This window comes from Diabrotica virgifera, chromosome 1 (assembly GCF_917563875.1).
Source record: "Diabrotica virgifera virgifera chromosome 1, PGI_DIABVI_V3a".
Classification (NCBI taxonomy): domain Eukaryota; kingdom Metazoa; phylum Arthropoda; class Insecta; order Coleoptera; family Chrysomelidae; genus Diabrotica; species Diabrotica virgifera.
The window spans coordinates 265,301,397-265,317,151 of record NC_065443.1 but is presented as its reverse complement, the minus strand read 5'-3'; the positions used below and the strand labels follow the sequence as shown (position 1 = coordinate 265,317,151).

Here is a 15,755-nt window from a genome sequence, read left to right as displayed (position 1 = left end):
AGATTTTGTTAGGATAACTAGGACTAACTCACCTGAGCAAAATTAATAAAAATCTCTTAATTAACACCTTTCTTCAACTAAATATCTTTATGAAATGTCTTATTTAACCAAACAAAGCACGTAAACAATAAATGAAAAATGTCTTATGACCATTTAACGTTATAAACGAAATCGTTTGGAGTTAAAGTCAATAAGCTCCTCCCAATTTTGTGACTTCAGAATTAGGCTGTCTGAAAAAAACGTTTTTTTAAACGTATTTTAACGTCATTAATTTTAAGTATTTAAAATCACCCACAAAAGACGTCTATATGACGTATTGTTCAAACACATGTATATATACAACCAAAAACTGACGTTTCCTCGACGTTATTGACATCACTTGTTGCCTTGGGGGGAGTCGTGTTTGGTGTTCCACAGATTGTTTAAAAATATTGAACACGTGTTTTTCAGTTTTTGTACCGATGTTTGTTTCGCGAAATAAACGACTGTTCCGCCAATTTTGACACAACCTATATACAGTGTGGGCCAAAGAAAACAGCCCCCCTCGATATTTGGCAGTAGTTATTAGATTTTAAGGAAATGCCGAAACAGGTTGATTTTTGATCTAAGAGGTACATTTTTACGGTACATACATCTGTCATTTGTCAACCCCTCCCTTCCACTTCCCCCACCCTTTATTTTTAAATAGGGAATAGGAATCGTGTGCTAGCTCATTTGAAAGGTTATTCAATTCTCTATTCAGTAAGATAAACATAAATGTAGAATTGTAAATATTTTACCTTAATTTTAAATTCTCCTGTATATATAAGTTTTCTTAATTATTATTCCGAAAACGAAATAAGAGTCTCACGCATAAGAACACATATGTGCGGATTAGCTTGGGGATCGGGAATCGGAGTTGCAAGATAAACATAAGTAGCCGCCTTGACTGATTTTAATAGTTTTCGTTTATTGGGAAAAGGTCGGTACATACTTTGAACCAATTTTAATGGGTTGGTTCTCATTGGAAAACGGAAAAGAGAGATTAGATGTATTTAAGAGAATTTGTTTTATCGTAGGGGTGGTATTTTTAGATAAGGTAGGTATTTAGTCGATTTTAAGATGAGAACGGCGACAGTCGTGTTCTTGGGGATAAGACGTAAAAATTCGCTTTTAGACGTACCTATTATGACAAGCTGGTTATAATATTGTTTAGACGCAATTACTTATCTCTAAATACATTTCTTTTTGTAAGAACAAGAACTCGTAAAATTTTAGTCGCAATTACACAAACATTTTTACATTTCGTCAATTTAATAGTATCAATAATTTAGTTGTAATGATACATCAATACGCGAAGCACGCGTCGACACTCCGAACCGAGCGATTCTCTCAAATCGCGCAGGTGCCCCCACTAAGTTCCACCTCTCCGAACCAACGCCGCCAGAGGGATATTTAAGAGCACCGCAAGTGACGATCCGTCAGTCCTGAACGACCGTTCTGGGCTCCATAACCAGCCAAGCGAAGTGAGCGAGGCGGGCGGACCTGAGTCGCGACGTGCACTGTTTTGAGGTGATTCGTAAACTTAGGCAGGCCAACTCGAGACGAGATGCAAGGTGTACTGAAGTGAGGTAATTTGCGACTCGTAACTCAACGGAGGCAAGCGTAGTGAGCGAGCCCCGATAAATATATATTTAAATACCGCTGTTAATTTTGTTTTTCTGTTACAGACGCCCATCCGCAGGAGGACTTCGCTGGGACGAAATAGAATATTAAATTATTATTTTGCCTTATATTGTACATAGTTTAGAATTAATAGATTTGCTTTGTTTTCAACCTGTGTTTTACTGAGTCTGTCGTCCTGAAAGAACTACCCGTTACATAGTTATCTATTTTATTAATTAAAACTGTTAAATATCACAAGGACTTTTATTACGATTGTCTTTAAGGAATCCTACATCTTGGGGCTCAATCGCGGATCTAAGAAAGACAATTTCGTTATGAAGTTCGCGAAATACCGTAAAGTGACGTGTAATTTAAAAAATCGGCTCAAGTGACGTGACGTAATTTTTGGAAACTGTTTATGACTGTTCGGGAAACGTGAAAACTGTTGGTGATTTTCGGACTTTTTTAAACTATTGGTGACTTCCGGATTTTGTGAACTGTTGGTGGAGTAGCAGGCTAGTACAGTGTAGACGACGCTGTTAGACAAATACGACGGCTGTTTGGGCAGTGACGACGACGACGACGAGAGGCAATCATAGCAAGCAGTATTACCAAGGAGAAATCAGGTGTGTTTGTTCCAATATTTTAAAAGTAGTCAAGACACTTTGGTCTGGAAATTGGAAATCTGACCAAAGATTATTTTTTCGAGGAACTGTAAACTGTATATTTGACGATAAACAGTGAATGTTGCGGAAGAACTATCATAAATTATTTAACGATTAACTTTTTTTTGTTTTTTCATTGTTTTTTTGTTCATTTATTTTAATAAATCATAACTTTGTTAGTATTTGTAGTAAATATTGATAATTTTGGAGGAAAAGCGACTACAATTTTACAGTTCACAAATACAATTTGCACACGGGAAAAATAATCTAACTTTTTAGTTAAAAGATAATCTATCTTTTTATTTTTGTTTTTTTTTTTATTTATTATTATTATTATATACCTTTTTAAAATGCAGTCTAAACAAACTCTTAACGATTTTCCAAAAATTAGTTTAAACCTTAGAAATTCGGCATTAAGCGCTGTTAAGGCGTTGCATGTTACGGGGATAAAGGGTTGCCGCGACAAACTAGGAAGAATTTGCGGAATTTTACAAATTTTTCGTGGGATAAAGAGTCCGAGGAATATTTCACAAAAATAGACGACGTGAAAAACAAACTAAGTATGCCGGACTTAGTAGCAGTTTGCAATGTTTTGGATCTGAACTACGCTGGTTCAGAGGAAGACGTGATTAAACGTATTTGTTCATTTTTGAACGACTTCAATTTTAAAGACGAGAATGACGATGAAGACGAAGACGCTAGCGACGATGACAGTGATAAAGACGTTTATCATATTACAAGGTAAAGACGTCACCGACGACGATAGTAATCATGATGACAATAGGGAAGATAAAAGAACGACGGATTTATTTACGAGTAATAGATCAAAATCAAACAAAATGACGACAGGCAGACTGAATGGGTAGTGGGTAGGAACTCCTTAGAACTCCTTGGATAGTCCTATCAGGGAAACTGAATCAATCCCTGCCCCCCACAGATTCCAGGGGTTTCTTGGCCCGGGAAACTAGTACCTGCTTAGGGTCCCTTGTCCAGGGTTACAGATGAAGACCACAACGGCAGCCACGGCGGAGAGGGAAGCCTTCGGTACGGCGAGGAAGGCGGAAGTGGCGACCCCGGATTTTAGGGTTAGTATAAAATCTATCACATGGAAATGGGAAGCAGCATTTTCATTACTGTGTTAAGGTGGAAAAAAAGTTTCGGAACAGTTTAATACGGACACTTTTAGGCGACAATTACTATATTAGATTGATACGGCTAAAACACTGCGATGGGGAAGGCAACGGGAAACCACCCCATTATAATCCCTAGTAAAGTTATCATGAAATCAATTAGTGAAACGAATAACATTACTGATCATGGGCTGCGGAACTCAAGATCCGGCAGGGGAAGGAATACAAAATTAAACCACAGGGCTTCCCAGGTCGCTAGCCAGCGAAATCCCTGTGAGCAAAACATCACCAGACATAAGATGAAAATGAAAAATCCGTATAAAATAGCTACATGGAATGTAACAACTTTATATGAAGCCGGTAAGCTGAGAAATCTACTCTCTGAAATGGACAGACTAAACATTACTATCATGGGGGTATGTGAAACAAGATGGCCAAATACAGGGAATTTCATAGCACACGGATACGCCGTTTATTTTTCTGGAAATCAAGACCATATGCATCGAAACGGAGTAGCATAATTATGAAACAGCATATTAGTAAATATGTGACTAACTTCATCCCAATGTCAGACAGAGTAATTTTAATACAGCTGAATGCTAAACCTGTAAATATAAATATCATCCAAGTTTATGCTCCCACTACAGATGCAGATGAGCAGAAAATGGAAGAATTCTACCATCAAATAGAAGAAGTGCTAAAAACAACAAAGAAACACGAAACAACAATAATTATGGGAGACTTTAACGCTAAAGTTGGACAAAAGATGACACAAAACATCACCGGAAAGTTCGGCTTGGGAGAGAGAAATCAAAGAGGTGAGCGTCTAATAGAATTCTGCCAAGAAAATGACTTCGTCATTACAAATACCTGGTTTCAACTTCCAGAAAGGCGTCTCTACACGTGGAAATCCCCTCAAGATGGACATCAAGGTAAAATAGTACGGAATCAAATAGACTACATCCTAATAAACCATCGATTTCGGAACAATATTAAAGATGTAAGAACTTACCCCGGCGCCGACATAAACTCAAATCATAATTTACTCTGTTCCAAAATACAAATTAAATTAAAGAAACTAACAAAGCCAACTAAGCCTAGTAAGATATATCTCGACCCCCTTAAAAACACCCAAACGCGCGAACACATAGCACAGCAGATAAATAGTAAAATGCACAGAATATCAAATATACCAAACGAAAACAGAACTATTAACGAATGTTGGTACGATATTCAAAACTCGATTTTAGAGGACGTAAGGGAATCTTTAAAAACACCTACAATGTTGGCAAAAAATGAATGGATGAACCAAGAAATTCTAGACTTGATGGAAGTTCGACGAAAATACAAAAATAGAAATATTATCAAATACCGTGAAATTAACAAACTCATAAAAAGAAAAATTAAACAGACCAAAGAATCCTGGCTCGAGAATTCATGTAAAGAAATAGAAGACCTCCAAAAAAAGCATGACAGTTTCAACCTCCACAAGAAACTTAAATATACCTCCGGAATTAGAAAACAGAAAAATGCTCACGTACTTAAAACCGCAGACGGAAAAATTTGTGATCACGAACAACAGTGCAAAGAATGGGAGAGACACATCAGTGACCTTTTTGACGATGCTTCTCGAGAAAATGCTCCAAATACTACCTGTGACAACCAATTAGACAGAGGTCCCAGTATACTGAAGTCAGAAGTCATAAAAGCAATACAACAAGCCAAAAACAATAAAGCACCTGGACCAGATCAAATCCCTGTTGAGCTACTTAAACTTTTGGATGAGGAAAACATTACTTACTTGACTACTTTCTTTAACAAAATTTACAACGAAGGAAAAATACCAGATGATTGGTTGGAGTCACTGTTTATAACATTACCAAAGAAAAGCAGGCCCACCAAATGCAGCGATTTTAGATTAATCAGTTTGATGAGTCACACACTTAAGATACTTTTACGTATTATACAAAACCGAGTATTCCTTCTGTGCGAAACTAGAATGGGTAATAAGCAATTTGGATTTAGAAATGGTCTAGGAACTAGAGAAGCACTATTTTGTATGCGCGTTCTATTACAAAAAAGTTGTGAATTCCGAAAGAACGTTTATGTTTGTTTCATCGACTTCGAGAAGGCATTCGACCGAGTACAACATGATACACTTTTCGATTGTCTGCAGGCAGCAGGACTTGACCACTACGATATAAGACTGCTGAAATACTTATATTACAATCAAGTAGCCTCTATCCAAATTGGAGACAGTCGTAGTGAAAAACTGCCGATAAAACGTGGAGTACGACAAGGTTGTGTTTTATCACCCACCCTTTTTAATCTGTACTCTGAAGAAATCTTTAGGGAGGCTTTGGATGACAGACAAGAGGGAGTAAGGCTAGGCGGAGAAGTAATCAACAATATTAGATACGCTGACGATACAGCCATTCTTGCTGAAAATTTACAAGATCTTCAGACACTACTAAATCTAGTCAGTGAAGCAAGCTATCGGAGAGGCCTTAAAATCAACATTTCAAAAATAAAGTGGATGGCAGTTGGAAAGATTAATATAGATCAAGGTCAGCTTTCTCTTGATGGAGAGGAGTTAGAACGGGTAAATCATTTCAAGTACCTTGGCAGCTGGTTAAAATGTAAATTGTGACTCTGATGAAGAGATAATAACTAGGATCGAAATATCACGGAAGGCTTTTATCACCTGGAAACCAGTTTTATGTAATAGAAACCTGTCGATGAATATTCGAAAGAAGGTGCTGAAATGTTATGTGTCCTATTGTATCCTATTGTTATGTATCCTATTGTATGGTTGTGAGACATGGACGTTAAAAACCACAATGCTAAACAAAATAGAAGCATTCGAATTGTGGTGCTATCGACGAATCCTAAAGATATCGTGGGTTTCGCACACTTCCAATGAAGATGTTCTTCAAATGATGAATTCGGAACGTCTGCTCATAAGCATCATAAAGAGGAGAAAAACAGAATACTTCGGCCATATAATTAGAGGACCTAAATACCACAGTATATAGAGGCATAGGCGTAACCAGGATGATCCTAAGGGGGGGTTACAACTACCTGAAAGGGGGGGTTACAACTAGTGGAAGGTCTCTGAGGGCTATGGTGTTAAGCGTATAGAGCTCAAAGTACATCCCAATGGGGGGGGGGGTTACAACCCCCAAAACCGCCCCCTGGTTACGCCTATGTATAGAGGTTCCACAGTAGAACCACTCTCCGAAAAATTGGAAGTAAAATCTTTCAACGCGCAGGGCGACTGCGCATATTTCTTGGCCGCCCGAGAACCATTCTTCCATTGCTAGTCGAGTAGGAACGTACGGGTTAACAGTGCCGTATTTTGCTTAAATTGAGTTAGTTTTGTGAATAATTGTTAGTATTGTGAAGTTGAACAGAGTAAAATTCGAACTGGTATTCAGCGTGTTTCGGTGTTCAGCGAAAATGTGCACGAACAATTCAAAAAATTGTAACTACAGTTTTTTCCGATTTCCCAAGGAAGCTGATGGGTACGTATATAATTTTGAATTTGCTTATTTAACCATTTTAAATTTTAAAGTATCTCAGACAAAAGGACATAGGAAATTAATAATTTGGAAACATAATTAGCTTTAAAACTTGTTGTTTGTTTGGGTTTATATGACTGCGGACACTAAATCCATTCGCAAATTTTAATTTTTTTTTTACTTATTAGTCATGTTTCGTATACAATTTTATCCGTAAACTAATACTAACATTAATCTCTAATAAATAATCCTTTTTATATTTTTTTGATAATTTAGTTAGTTAAGTAATTCATAATTTAGTTTTATAATGTATTTTTTTGATAATTACTTCTTCTATAATACTATATAATAAATTTTTCTGCAGCTCTATACTTAATTCAAGAGCTATTTTGCTATATATTGTTCAAGTTCCTAATTTTTTTAGGGGGAGAATAGGAATCACCCGGTACTCTCTCCAACTATCTGAAATATCTTCTGATAGCCATATTTAAATAAAAAAAATTAATAGTGTTTTTTTTTTCTATTTTGATATTTTGCCAACATAATATAAGGTATATTCCTATTCCTGGCGAAGTATTTTTCTTATTCTTAAGACGTATTTCTAATTCATACAAACTAAATGACACTGAAAGTGGATAATATTGTGTAGTGGATAACACTGGGCATAATTTACTTAAAAACGCATCAACCCATTCTCCTTTGGTCACTGGATTTACTTGTGGTTTAAAAATGGATTTGACTAATAGACTATGTCCCGCAGACATCCTGACAATGCAGATGCTTTGTTGATCTGACTCCTCAAGTAATTTACAGGGCCACAATTTAACTTCAAAAAATAATTTTATTAACGTTTCGACTTCCAATTCGGACGTCGTTGTCAAAATACAAAATATTAATTTATTTTTATATTTTGACAACGGCGTCGGAATTGGAAGTCGAAACGTTAATAAAATTATTTTTTCAGGTTAAATTGTGGCTTATTTCCCAATTAGAATAGTTAATATTCGTTTAATTTATTTAAAAAATGTTGAAATTGTTAAAAATAAGAAATACGAAGAGAATTTTTTTTTATTTAAATTTGTGGCTAAAAATTACCATAAATTATAAAAGGCTTCTCGAGACTATTAAAAAACTTTTTCCGTTCATTTACTGTGATTTTAAGATTTGGTTTTACTGTAAAACCATGTAAAACTTTTACATAATATATAGAATAAATGGTTAACTTTTTAGCAGTTTGAATTTTAATTGATATAATCTTGCATATTACGCGATTGATTTGATGAAAAGTAGGACTATTGCAAAATTTAATTTTTGCAGACTACAACTGAAACTAAACAAATAATGCAGAAAACACAAAAAATCGCCGATATAACCAAATTAACCTATGAAATGCCAATAGTGACAAAATTTCATAAATGTCAATTGCGTCAAAATTTCATAACAGTGGAGTAAACTTGCCTGCCGTTGGACGAATTACAAACAAGCGTTACGACGCGGTAAATTTAAATTACTCCTCCTGGTTTAAAACAGAGTATAGTAATGCCGTGAGAGCTTCAAGATTAACCTCCTTTTTATTTGACGTTTATATGACGTGTACAATATATTAAAAACCATTGAGATTTAAAACTTGAGCAATACCGTTGATATTTTAAATACCGTTGAAATATAAACATTGAATTGTAATATTGTTTTTCATTTATTAAACCCTTTAGTTTTGTAATATTAACATTTAGTAAGAACATCTGGACAGTTAAATATGGGAAGCCGCATTTTTTATTTTAATAAATAATAGTAGTAGGCCCAGAAAGATTTAGTACGGCTCTGTAAGGTTAACCAAAGGAGCGTGCGGCCTCCGCCCGCATCCACCAATGGTGAATTACCAATTTCGTACGTTGCCGGTTTACTTCCGAAGATCAAAGCGCCGACCGAGGAGTGGTTTTACTGTGGAACCTCTATATACTGTGTAAATACCATCTGCGTCGCCTTATAATACAAGGAAAAGTGGAGGGAAAGAGATGGATTGGTCGAAAGAAACTTTCATGGCTGCGTAATATTAGACAATGGTGTGGCTGCACAGTAGAAGAATTATTTCGCGCAGCAGCCGATAGAGAGAGATTTCAGGAAATTGTAAACATGATGACGGCCAACGTCTGAATACAGACACGGCACCTAAAGAAGAAGAAGAAGACTGAATGATTTATTTGCCTTAACTTTTAGAGACGTAGAGGACAGTATAAGAAGCCACAGTAGAAGCCACAGTAGAACAGTAGAGGACATTTAAATTGGCTAAACTGGCTAAGGTTTTTATTACTACGATGATATCTATTTTTACTTGCTTTTCTGTACTTATTAAAGCCAGGTTTGTTAATTTGTCTTGGCCCATTGTTGAGCGCAGATAATTTTTGATCAATTTAAGTTTAGAAAAAGACTTTCGTTCCTTCGGCTACTGTTACTGGAAGTTTTTAATATATCCTGAGACATGTAAAAATATTTGGGAAAACGAAGAGTAATTTATTAGAAATATAACTCAAAATATCGAGTGAAGTTGTGTCTTTATTTATAAAAAATATTGGTAACAATTCTAACTCATGGAATAGATCTTTACCATCTATATCAGATCTATTTCCATGCGCTAATTTTTTTTTGTAAATTTAAACATTGCGTGTTTTTTAAGTTTTCTTATGAGTTTCTCCAAATCAATACATTTTCCAAGAAAGAAAAAATATCCTAAAAAATATAATGTTCCCTTAACATTTCAAATCTTTTACTTAATTTTCCAATGGCAATGTTTAATAAATAATAAGATAAGTTAATTTTACAATTTGTTTTTGGGTCTAAAAGAGCCATTTTTGCAGCCTCGTAAATGAAATGTTTTTTCAGGGGCGTTGACGAACAGTACATAAAATGTCAGTACGGTTGTTGGATAAATCTTTACTAACTTGATCCAGCACCTTAACAGCTTCCGAAAAAATAATATCGCTCGTTTGCAAAGTTTTGCTGACAATATTAACCTTTGCTAAAATATTGTACCATGTCACGACAGAGCAGATAAATTTAAAGTTCTTAATTTTGTTATCAATGAGCTTGCGATGTTTCTTGTACCATTGTCGTGTTTGTTGTTGTCAAAAAATGGGTATAAATGCACTATAAATATTCCCCATATTAAAACGAAGTATTTTTAATCAGCCAATTCTACTCTTCCATCGCGTATTTAAAAGCGGTTTTAATGTAATAGAATAGTGAGTATCTCATTCATTATGATTATGACATTCCACCGTAATATTGAGGCGCAAAGAAAACATAAATTTCTTGAACAATCGAAAAAAAATTGTTATTTCCTATGAGCACTTAGCAGCATCATTTAGCACTAAATTCAGGCTGTAAACCGCACAAGGAACACACAATTCACGAGGATTCATGTTTAAATTTTTTTTGAAGGCCTATATTTTTCCTCTCGTGTTTGCTCCATTATCATACCCTTGGCCTCGTAAATTATCTAAATCAATGTTCATTAATTTCAAAAATTCTAACAAATAATAATTATGCTAACCCTTGTCTGGTAGTATCAGTAACCGATAAAAAACCTAGAAAATGCTTTCTAACTTCGGCAAGCTTTGTTGGCGAATTGAGATAAACAAACCTAACAACAATAGTAAGTTGTTTTAAAAGATCAACAATTGTACATTTAATTTTTTCACCAATTACACTTATCAATTCATTTTGATTATGTCCACGATAATTAGGCATATGATGCTGAACACTTTGAATTCGTGCAATGTGTTCTGATAACGCATTATCAAAATTGGAAATACATTCGATTAATTTTAAAAAGTTACCGTTATCCGATTCATACAAACTTGTACTGGTTCCTCTTAATGGTAAATTTTGTCCTGCTAAAAATCACCACCTAATTAGTATCCTAAATGAAATTAATCATTACCGCTTCAGAAGTTACTTTCATCATCATCATAGTCATTAACATCTTAGTAGATGTGTTGTGGTTCATAATTGGGCTTCAGCAGCTCGGACAGTTTGATTGATAATATTTCTCCACTGGTCGCGGTCATCAGTTACATGTATTGCCTCAGTATACTGTTTGTTGAGAAGCTTTTTAGTAATGTCCGCCCATCGCTGTGGAGATCTTCCGCGTTGGCGTTGAGTCTGAGGCCTTCCTTGGACCACCAACCGCTCCATTTTGTGATCACTTCGATGGATATGACCAAAGAACTTTAAAATTCTAGAGTAAACGGTACTGGAGAGACGCTGATCCGGTTTAATTTCATCCAGAACCGAGATATTTGTACGGCGAGCCGTCCATGGAATTCGAAGCAGGCGTCTCCATGTCCACATTTCAAAGGCGTCTATACGTCGTCTATCTGATTCTTTGACTGTCCATGTTTCCATGACTCTTTTTGTTTGTCATAGTAATGTGACGATCACGCCAGACCCCGTTTAGTTCACTCATTGCTGCTCTTGCTAGTTGAATGCGTCTTCTAATTTCGGCTTCACAACTGCCTGTGTTGTTAACAAGAGCTCCAAGATATATCATAGATGAGACTACCTCGCATCCCGCAATAGTTTGGGTTTCAAGAAACTGTTGTTGGCGATCAATAACCATGATTTTGGTTTTGTTGTAGTTAACCATGAGTCCAAATTTAGCACTTTCTACCTCGAGTTTTTTTAATAATTCAGTAATTTCTTCTGGAGTAGAGGTTAGAAGTGTAGTGTCGTCTGCGAAACGCAAGTTAGATATCTTAACACCACCTAGGTTTACTCCTCCCTCCCAACCAGACAAGACTCTGCGCATTATGAACTCCGAATAGATGTTAAATAATAAGGGAGATAAAACGCATCCTTGGCGTACTCCCTTCTCCAAAGTGCATTTGTCAGACAGGTATCCGTCCATTCGAATATATGCCAGGTTATCTTGGTACACTTTTCTAATAAGGTGAGTCAAGTGTTTAGGTACACCCATTGTCGTCAATATGTTCCATAGTTTGTCCCATCTAACATTATCAAAGGCCTTTGTATAATCGACGAAACATATAAATATCGGGATCTGGTATTCTCTGGCTTTTTCTATGATGTTTCTTACATTAAGGATTTGTTCTCTAGTACCTCTGCTCTTTACAAATCCAGCCTGCTCAGGTGCTATTTGCCAAATTATGAAGTTTTCTAGACGCCGTTGCAGTATGTAGAGGATCACCTTACTGGCGTGTGATATTAGAGCTAATAGCCTGTAGTTGTTACAATTATTTGTTGAACCTTTCTTATGAAGAGGTATGATTATGGTCTTTCTCCAATCCTCGGGCCAGACGCCTGTGTGCCATATTTCATTACACAATCGATGTAATATTTTCACTCCACATTCCGGAAGATGCTTCAAGACGTCTGCAGTAATGAGATCATATCCTGCTGCTTTGTTTAACTTAAGTCTTTTTAAAGCGAATTCCACCTCGGAAAAAAGTATGTCAGGTTCAGATTCAAAACTAGTGTGGTGTGTCTCTGTTGAAGGAGAATGGAAAGTGGAGGTCTGGCAGTCAGGTACGGGTGTCCGCTGGCATCTGGTCCGTATTGGCGTATAAAGACTTACAATACGCCCTCCAAACATCAATAACCTTGTCCAAATCCGTCTGTACATTACCTTCATCATCTTTGATAGACCAAGATTTCTGCTTGAATTTACGTGTGAGTAGTCTGACTTTATCAAAGAGTTCTTTGGTGTTATTTGTGTCGGCATGTAGTTGAATTTCTCTGCTACTTTACTTTACTTACTTATATATTCTTTAAAAGATCTGTAAATTTCGCCGGTTCTAAGTGCTTATTCTTGAAAGGGCTCTAGTTGAAAGGACTTAAACGAGTCTCTAATCACGAATATATGCAAATTTTGAACAGCTATATCTTAACCAATTTTTGTCCTACAGAAAAACAAAAAAATTCATCGTCACTCGACATTCAAAATAGTGTAAGCGTCACCTTCTGGAAATTATTGTCGGAATAATTTAAATTTGTTTCATATTTCATTTGCATATCGTAGATATAGTAAGTAGTAAGCATTAATATCATTTGTAAAAAATACCGAAAGTTCACTTGTACTCGTATATGTTTGGTATTTGTAGTTTTTTTAAGAACAAGAAGCGCAAGTTTGAGCCTAGCAAGTGTTCGGCTTGCGCCCTTTGGACTTTGCGCCCGGGTGCCTCGCCCCTTGCACCCCCGGGTTGAGACGGCCCTGTATAATTTAATAATAATAATAACTTTTTTAAATGTATTAATTATTTAATAGAAATATAATTGCACAAGAAAATAAAATTTTTATTAACAATAAATAAAATTTATATTTAAACGATTAAACATTGTTTAAGGGGATAGTCGCAAACATCAAATTCATTCGTTTTTTTCGAAGCCTGAGAAAACTAATAAGTATTTTTTTTTAATTTAAACGCAGAATGAAATATTACGTTACCACCGATAATGAAATCTTCGATAATGTTTATATTAATAAGTTACAGGGGTGAAAAAAAAGAGAAAATTTAGTGTGATTTTTATTTTTAAATATGTATCTTATTCAAAAGAAACTTTTTATTTATTCTAAGGGAAATTCGGCCCTCGGTAATAATGTAATCTTTCATTCTGCGTCTAAATTTTTTAAAAATATTTATTAGTTTTTTGAGGATTCGAAAAAATGAATGCATTTAAAGAGCATTGAAGCCGAACATTTGCGCCTATCCACTTAATTATAACATGGTTATCATTTATCATTGCCTGTTCGTAAAATGAAAGAATTTTGAAAATTTGTTTTGTTATTGTAATAAACATGTTTTGTTTGATTTTTCCGGGTCCCATTCAAATAAGGGCCCGAGGCAGGTGCCTTAAGTGCCTAGTGGTAAAATAGACCCTGCAAATGCTGCCCATCCCAAGCCTATATGACGCTAGATCTCTCAATTCACAAGTTTGATTGTCTTTTTCTATTCTAAATTCATGCCCTAAATAGATATAGCTAAAAACCTGATGTACTTCGTGCCCAGCTACTCTAACCATGAGAGTAAGGAATATAATCATAATTTACTGCTGCCGGTGTTTTGAAATGAGACATTGTTTTAAGGGTGAATTATCTGAATAAATATCCGTTAGAGAAAACTAAGGAAGACCCACAATGACAAAACTGATACATTTAAAAACCTACCTATACAGGTCAAATATGAATAAAAAATATGAAAAAAAAATTTTTTAAGAAACGCTTTTCAGTAGTTATGAGTGATTAAAATTTAAAATATATTAAAAAAATGAAAAAATCTAACACATTCGTAAAAGAAAAGCGTGGAGCGCTACCCTCGACGCGCCCCACGCTTTTCTTTTACGAATGTGTTAGATTTTTTCATTTTTTTAACGAATGTTTTTTTTAATAATCCTTCAAGTTTGATTTTTTATTTTTTGCTTTTTAGTTAATTTTTTATATTTAAATTTTAGTCACTCATAACTAATGAAAAGCGTTTCTTAAAAAATTTTTTTTCATATTTTTTTATTTTTTACTTTTTAGTCTTACACCTTTCAAACATTAAAATGTATCGTCATGTATAGAAAAGGATGTAAGTATATGACAGACACATTTTTTGCATTTATTTCAACTTTTGATACATACATTGTACATTTTCTGTAATTTCTTCATACATTTCTTGAATCAAAATCATTATTTACACCTATTACAGTTTTGGCAGTCTTTTCATCTCTTCTAATACTTTACTATTGCACGGTGTAGACCCTGTTAATTACTCCCAATGCAGTTCTTCGATGCGCAAGCCGTCTAAAGGTACGTATCCATACAAGGGTAAACCTCGCTCGGTGTAGCAGCTCCACATAGTGGATACGTCGTCGGTGATCGCTGCTCGGCGCTTACCCTCTTCGATTCAACGGGTTTGCGGTTTATATGTAGGGGAGCGCATGCCGTATCCATTTGAGCAACTACACCGAGTATGGATACTTGTATGGATACGTACCTTAATGATCGCACTCGGCTCAATGCAACGTAAGCTTTGCAGGCTCAATGCAGACTTTTAAGCCTGACCTTACGCAAACACTTTCGTGCCCAAGTTCACGACAGCGTAGTCAACAGTCAAACCTTGCGTTTTATGGACAGTCGAATCCCACGACAATACTAAGGGGAGCATTCGTCTCTCTGCGGTGTCATAACTTTTTTTCGCTGAAAACTGGATAGAAATCAGACAGAAACTGGATAAATTTGAAACTTTATTGTTTATGTATGAAGCATAACGTAAATAATTATCGTAAAAAGTGAAATTATATATAGTTCATATAATTAGCTACAATCTGTAAAAGTTTCAAGTTTCTGCATTGTAAAGAACAAGAGAATTTAAGCTTTTTCCATTAAAATCGTTTTTTTTTATTTAAACAATTCATAAACACAAAAAAAATTTGGTCGACAACATTTCATTCATTTGCATTGAAGAAAAGGTAGTCAAATTAACGTCTAAAGATTTGACGCAAACGATTGAACTAAATAAAAGCGTTTAAAAATTGAAACATAGTTGGATACTAAAGCTTTGAAAAATATAAGAAAAGGAAACAATTTAAAGTCCTATAGCATTATCGATAAATCAAAATGTTTTTAATTAAACGGTTATTTCAATGTCAATTATATGTTTGGTAATCTTGGATAAATTTGGATAATCTATGATTAATTATAGGTAGTTACTATTGCAAAAACATTACATATAATAGTATACTGCGAAGGCGTTGTTTGTTTCATAATCTAATAATCTGATAAATTCTTATTTTTG

General features: G+C 35.1%; 1 long non-coding RNA gene across 1 annotated transcript; it reads left to right on the top strand.

The window, feature by feature from the left end:
• The first annotated feature begins 1,399 nt into the window (after nt 1-1,399).
• On the top strand, nt 1,400-1,815 carry LOC126884122 (uncharacterized). The gene is made up of 2 exons (XR_007697866.1): nt 1,400-1,610; nt 1,710-1,815. It is a non-coding gene; the product is annotated as an uncharacterized LOC126884122 (long non-coding RNA).
• The last annotated feature ends 13,940 nt before the right edge of the window (nt 1,816-15,755 follow it).